The following is a 7970-nucleotide window of genomic DNA, read 5'->3' on the forward strand; positions in this document are numbered from 1 at the left end:
ATTATGACCCTGTACACAGAAAAAGTTGAGGGAGCTGTCCGGATCCGAGGCCGAAGGAATCATGACCTAGAAAATGGACAAGTGCTTGGCCAGAACAACAGACAATCCAGACTCAGTCTAAAGGACACACACTGCTGCAGCTCAAACCAAGCCTAGCATCCCATCCCAGACATAAGGGGCCTCAACCCCGCACTGGGACTCTGAGGGTTTCAAAGTCACAAGCAAGAGAGAGGAACTCCATCCTCCGAGATAGATAGGACATACAGCTTTAAAACATTTATTATTATTATGAGGGAGTTTTGTAAAGCGCTTGGTTACGCTCAGAAGCGTGTCCCAGCGCTGAAACTGAGAGACTCAGAAGCAGATCCAACCTTTAACAATTAAAGTACCATTGCCCATCCTCGTAACTAAACACTCACCATCATCGAAACACCAGGAACAAGCACATAACCTTCAGGAAAGAGTCTAAAACCTTAAACGCCAGGCCACAGTGACTTATTCCAAACGGAGCCCCTCAATAAGGACAAAAACACCCTGAAATAAAAAAATGTGGGTTTGCCAGCAGCGCAGGGCCCAAAGATCAACACAATCCCCACACACAATGCCCCCAATAGGGACACAGAAATATGGAGAACAGAACCCGCTCCTACTATCCTTTACAATAAAAAAAACCTCAGAAATGTGTCCTGCCTTGGCAGAGAAACCGACCCGGAAGCACAGTTCCAACCAACGTAGGACTGCCGGACTCCGTCCGACAACTGACAACAGCGATCCTTCCCTGCTACGCCAAAGGGAAACCTGGGAATGCCACTAAGCCGGGAGATTGCCGCCACAAGCACTGTAACTAACTGCCAAGGATCCATCCATTGAAGCCCCTCAGACTATGTCATGAAGGGAAAACACCGGAAGGTAAGTCTCTTTGGAGACAAAAAATAACAGGATGTGGTGGGGGATATGCATTCTTATTTACAAAAGGGAGGGGTCTATTGGAGGCAAGGGAGCCTCATTTGCTTAGAAGGATGGCGAGGGAGGGACGGGAATTAATCTTGCTTTGTTGTGTTTGGGTCTATTGGGTGGAGCAGGCAGCTGGGCTGGTGGCACTACCCTGGCTTAGCTGCGCCCTTCACGCACCCCGCTAGTGTGTTGAGCTCGAGCGCGTAGCGGGGAAGAGAAAGGCTCAGCAGCTTTCTTAGGACCATTGCCTTTGGTCCTGGCCCAGTCAACAGCACAGAGTTAATATGTATGTATGTGGGAACCCCTTAAATTTCACACCCCATGGTTGGGTGAATTGGAGACAGTGTTAAACCTCAAATTCATCAGGTAATGTGGTGTCGAAATAAGGCAACTTACAGCACATAAAAAGATACAGTCAATTAATTAAGGACTGATTCATTAATTGAGTTCTAGGGCAGAAATACATTATAATAGATTTATCACAAAAATTCAAAAGGTGCAGTAGATAGATAATAAATAGAAATGCATAAAGTCATTGTCATGAAGCCTCTGAGTAAATAGGACACAAAATGAAGTGCACAATCAGAGTAGTTTTAAGTGAGTAGCAAAATCAGTGAGAAAACAGCCAGCATCCCTAGTAAAATTTTGGAAATCTCTGGCTCACCCTTAAAATCTGGGGGGTTGTATTCAGTTTTCTTGAATAGAAAATCATCAAACTCTGCAAAATCACCATTGTGTGATCAAAATAATTTCACTCTCAGCAAACTGGAGCACAGCTCGATTAAGCATCCCATTGCCTTAGCATCTAAGTACCACCCCAGTACATGAATATTGATTCTGCCATCTCTATGCTAAGTGTCATCCAGAGATGGCAGGACAAACTAATTACAAGAATAACAGTAAATTATTATGCGTGATTGAAGTACAGTGAGCAGCCAGCGGATGGGCCTTTGGAAATGCAACATTGTTGCATCTGTGCTGGAAAATCTTCTTCAAGAGCAGCAAGAACATCAAGGGAAACAAACACACATGTCTCTGCTTGACTGTGTGCTGCAGAAATAATGAATAGTGAATATGCAGGAGGAGACATCTATTTTGAAAAAGATAGCATTGGGGCCTAAATTGAGGCCTAATTAACATAAGTCAGAAAAACACTTCTATAAGTCATAGCAAAATCATTTAGAATGCAATAGTACCACATCAATGTGCACATCTAAATTGGAAAGTAAATTCACATTCTGCAAGTTGTTCGTAGTACACACAAATGTAAACTGCACAAAAACTTTAACAAACTTACCCTTCTGATTATTCTATAATCACAAAATACCCACAATTAATCTAAGTTATAACTCAGTCTGAATAATTTTTTGCCTCTTGGGATTCGATTCTTCGAACAGCTTCAGTTGACTATACACTCTATTTCTGGCATCCTCCATCTCAGTTTCATTTGGTTTCTTTTGGAAGGTCCTCTTTTTTCATTACACCCACAATTTAGAAACATTACTTCAGAGAATTTGAACAGGAGAGAAAAGGGGATTGTTTAAATATTCACAATAGTTGCAAGGGTTAATAGTGTTCTAAGCATACCATCTCCCAAGCTATTGATTCGTTCACCAACCTTACTAAACCACTGTCCTAGCTCATTAACCCATGATCCCACTGATTTCCACTAGATATGTTCTTATAGAGTTTGCATTTCAGAAGAAAATGTTTTAGAACATTGAAATGTTGAGAGCTCCATTGAAGACAATGGAGAAGGAGCAGATTATATGAACTGGTATAGGCCTGCAGCTCTCAACATTTTAATGTCCGAACACACAGCAGCTGCCTTTCTCTTTCCCTGATCTCTCAAAAATATATTATTTAGGCAGAGGACCGCGAAAGGCAGAGGCCGTGGAGAAGGATACACGCAGCCTTCACTCTTCCCTCCTCCTGTAGCTCAGTGTCACTAGGGCTTTAGAAGGAGGGAGGGGTGACTGCTGCTCGGTTCCTGGGTCTTCCTGGCTTGGCTGAACTACAAAAAGTAGTTCAGCCAAGCTGGGGAGAACCAGGTGTTGACTTCAGCCCTCTTTCACAACTCTTGAAGTGAATATTCAAGAGGTAACAGCCAAGGCCCTGAGCACGCTGTTAGTTGTGGAATATTCACAGCAAGAGTTGTAAACAAAGGCCTCACAGAGCCTGAGGAGATTTCAACACCCTTTGGCTTCTAGAGGCCTTTGTGTTTATTAATTAGAACGTTCTGACCTCATGGGGCGGAATGTTCTAATAGCTTTACAGCATGCCATAGCTGGGCTATACCGGAAATTAAAGGCCTGCTCCCTTGTTGAAATCACTTGCCTTCAGCTTGGGCCTTTAATCCGGGAGCGGACCTTTAATGACCGATATAGCCTGCTACTGCTGGCTATAAAGCTATAGTGTATTACTAACAACACTACTGTTCTCAGGAATGAAGGTACATCACTCTCTCATCTTGAAAACCCTGCAAACACCTCCATCCATCGGAAGAAGTATATCTAGTGCTAAGCAGTTTTCATTATCATTATACGCTTAGCAATTAGCTCAGTATTAATCTTGGTTAAAGCTCTCTCAGTATTAGAAGCAAACTTGTCAATAAGTGTAGACAATCTACTAATTTTACGTCATTCGTAGCCGCACTTTTATATGAAATTATAGCTCTTAATATATCTAATACTATCTGTCTAAACCCACGCTTCACTCTCTTCAGTCCGACAACAGCATTCATCCATTCATATGATAAACTCCAAGAAATACTAAAGCTAAATAGCAGGGCTGAATTATGAGGCAGGTTGCAATAAGCAGACTTACCACACACGCAGTAAATTCCACTCAGTAATGGTTCTTCACCAACCAGAAAATCACTAGCTACATATTTTCTTTGACACTCACTCCCAACCACAAATTGTAACAACCTATTTTCTGTAGGTTCATCACACACCATGCACAATTCACCCTTTCACTCATGTTCCATTTTCAATCTTGGATGCCAATTCAAAAACCTAACTTCTTCCTCAGCTTTAATCTGCTTGCTGATTTTCTTTTCATCTTTCCAGTCTCAAAATCTTCCCTCTACTCTCATTATATTTCTTAACAAATTCATAATCTTGTTTACTCAGACTGCACGGATCTCTGACATATTATCGACAGACACATTATCGAACTACACAAATATCGCAACAAATATATCGACATCAAACATATCGACATTGTATACTTATTTAAAAAACTACACTAATATCGACACTACAATATCGTAATACAATTATATCGATCACACAAATATCGCACACATTAATATCGAAATACTAAATATCGACATAAGTTAATAAATATGACACATGTCACAAATATCGATAACCAAAATATAGACATCAATAATATCGTTTTTTTAAATATATCGACAATTCTAATACTAATAAAACCAATACTTTCAACAACATAAAGACAATATTTTACCAAAACATACATTTTCAAATGAGATTCTACTTAAACATAAACATAACATTTATAGCGATCTCTATATTTAACAACATAATAAAAAAACCCTAAAATAATTATCACATTGGCATTTCGAACACATTTAAATAAAATTAGTACACATTATAAACAATCTTTTTATATATAATAATTTAAAACTCTCCTCCTTTAAAACTAAATATACTCTTACTTAGCATTTTCCATAAAAGGAAACCAATTAACTAAAAAAAATTCAAACCATCCAATAGAAAGGCCACATACAGAAAACAACCAATAACATTCAAGAAACAATTTGAAACCACTATATAAACCAATTAAAACAAGTGTTCCACGGTGCCTTAAACCAAAGCATTGAACGAAGAAGAAGCTCTACTAAACAGAAGAAACCTACATCCTATTACTATTCTAAAAACGTAAGGAAATATTCTTTTCTAACTAAACTGCCAAATTAAACTAAAACACTAATTTATCTTTACTCAAATAAATAACTAACTTATATATTCCATCTCTTTATGTTTCCACTACAGATATTACTCCAAACAGCTAAAGAAAATATTGAAGATTGCCAGAAAAGACTCACTAAAAAGTAAGTATACTATCAAAATACTTTATAAAATATTAATTAAATCCTACTCAAACCCCAAAACATCCTAAACCCCTAAACAAATCCATGTTCTCTTTTTTAAATTGTAAAAAACCTGTATAAATTAACACCTATAGTCTATACCACTGGGCATGAGGGTAGGCTCTGTTTGCTTAGTGAGAGGTTAGGCTACTGCATCTTATTTATTAGGCAGGAGGGGCACATAGTAAGAGGGGTAGGAGACGGGGGTACATTGACATGTGGTGGGGGAGGGGGGGGTAGAGAACTGGGTGGAAAGGTTGTTCATTCTCCTGAATAATTGGTCTTGATGATAAATGTGTGGTACTTCCGGGACAGATGAAGGTGGGGGAATGTTTTTTGAATTGTTAATTTGTAAAACAATAAAATAAGTTTCTTCAATAAAAATATAGTCTATACCAAACAGCAATACCACCCCACTTAAAAAACTAAACCAACCACAACAATAAATGTTCTTTAACTTTCAGAGACTAAATCAACTAAACAACATTTTTGCGACAAACAACATCTTCATTCAAATACAACAAAAAAGACTTGGTAAGTATATATAAAAAAAATGCTTTTTTGCTAATTTCATATAAAGATATAAAGTACTATAGCATATATTTTCATATACATTTTTTCCAGAATTGTAACACATCACGATGACAGAAGAAGCCCAATTTATAACTTCGCAGAAAGGAAAATTCCTATTGTGTTACATGGGTTACACATACACCCAAGAAAAGCAGACGGACCGAAAAGTGAACTGGAAGTGTACTAAATATTATTCTAACAAATGCTACGGCCGAGCAACAACAAGAGAAACAACTGTACTATATACAAGAGAGCATAACCATCCACCCAATCTCTCTGAAATAGAAGTCAGATCAACTCTTGAAAATATCAAAGAATTAAGCACAGGTTCACAAACTGCTACAAGTGTAATCCTAAAAGAACTATTACCTAGAGTGCCCAAAGAAGCAAGAGGCCAATTACCATCAATTGCTTCTATAAAAAGAACTATTGCTAGGACCAAAAAAGCAACCACGACAACTATACCATCCCCTAAAACTTTTCAAGAGATCATCATTCCACCAGAATTAAGTATCACCCACAATAATGAACCTTTTATTTTTTTTGATAACAAAAGCCCAGAAAAAAGAATCATAATGTTTGCTACTGCAAACAATATAACTAAACTGCAACAATGCCAAACATGGATGATGGATGGCACCTTTACAATATGCCCAAAACCATTCTATCAGCTTTACACAATACACGGTCAATATCACAACACTTCCATACCTTTAATTTATGCACTATTACCTAACAAACAAAACACAACATATAATGAAATGCTAGGAAAAGTAAAACAAGAATCTAATGATTTTTACCCTCAAACAATTATCATAGACTTTGAGCAAGCCATGATAAATTCCATTCTAAAACTGTACCCCCATACAGCTATCCAAGGATGTTACTTCCATCTTAACCAATGTATATGGAGACATTTACAAAAATCTTCACTAAGTGTAGAATACGCCACTAACATAAGTTTTGCACATCAAATAAAACTTCTAACAGCCCTAGCTTATGTACCAACCACAGATGTTGCAGAACATTACAATCTTTTATTAGAAAGTCCATTCTACAAACAAAATGAAGTAAAGTTATCTCCCCTGTTAGATTATTTTGAGGATACCTGGGTGGGGAGACTGCACAGGTCAGGCCATAGACGTCAGCCCAAGTTCCAAATACCTTGGTGGAATGTATATGTAAGTACACTCAACCAACAAGCCAAAACTAACAACGCCGTCGAGGGCTGGCATAATGCATTCCTAACTTCTACTGGGAGAACAACTCCAACACTACAAAAACTACTAATTGCCATACAAAAGGAACAAAGTTTCCAAGAATTAAGAATGCAACAATCTGTCCTACAATTAAAACCAAAACAGTCTAGACAAACTACTCAAATGTATAATTACCTACAACAACAGGTACAGCTATACCCATCCACAAGAGGACTTGAGTACTTAAATATAATAGCTCAAACTCTCTTCTAAACCCTTTTCTAAATATTAACCCACAATTCTACTAAAACAAATATCACAACATAAATAATCCACTTTATTATATCACATATTTAATTATGTGGTCTAAAATATATACATGAATTATATGGACATATATTTAGACAACATAATTAAACAAACCAAGTACACAACAACAATATTAAATATATACGGTTTCGCCACCAACAATAAAAATATTTAAATGAACTTACCTGTGTAGTATCTCCAATGGGATAATAACATTCCTTCCAAATAAATCCAGGGAGTTCAAAATCCATAGTTATCCAAAAAATGACTATCCATTAACCATAAAAATCCCGAAAAATATAAAAAAAGTAAATAACCGCTCCTGGAAACCCGAACAATAAAGGAAGTGTTAAATAAACATTAGTAAACACAACTAATACACACTTCCTTTAAAAAAATAAGGTGTTTGAAACCGACGAAAATATCTTCTCCGTAAAACCTACAAAACAGAAACAAACATTCCCACCCACCCACAAACACACAAAACGCACGTACAAACCTCACTACAAACGTTATTCAAACACTATAAAACTTTAACACACCGAAATACCAAAACACTAACAAAGCCACAAACACGGAACACAACGTTAATTATAAAACCGTATACAAACTATTACTAACACCCTAACTTCTAAAACATCAATCAATACACACTTATTACAACATAACTACTTCCACAAAACACTTAAAACTATTTAATAATAAAGCAAATAACTCTTACCTTCTCAAACGCGAAACAGCTCCGAACCGCGACCTGGATTCGACCAAAATAACCCAAAACAACAGCGAGCGGTTACAAAATAAAAGAACCAAAC

General features: G+C 37.3%; 1 long non-coding RNA gene across 1 annotated transcript; it reads left to right on the plus strand.

Moving 5' to 3' along the window:
• Positions 1–4974: 4974 nt before the first annotated feature.
• Positions 4975–6032, plus strand: LOC146785354 (uncharacterized). The gene is made up of 3 exons (XR_014970971.1): positions 4975–5035; positions 5539–5608; positions 5699–6032. It is a non-coding gene; the product is annotated as an uncharacterized LOC146785354 (long non-coding RNA).
• Positions 6033–7970: the final 1938 nt, after the last annotated feature.

The sequence above is a fragment of the Triturus cristatus genome, chromosome 11, assembly GCF_964204655.1.
Source record: "Triturus cristatus chromosome 11, aTriCri1.1, whole genome shotgun sequence".
NCBI lineage: Eukaryota > Metazoa > Chordata > Amphibia > Caudata > Salamandridae > Triturus > Triturus cristatus.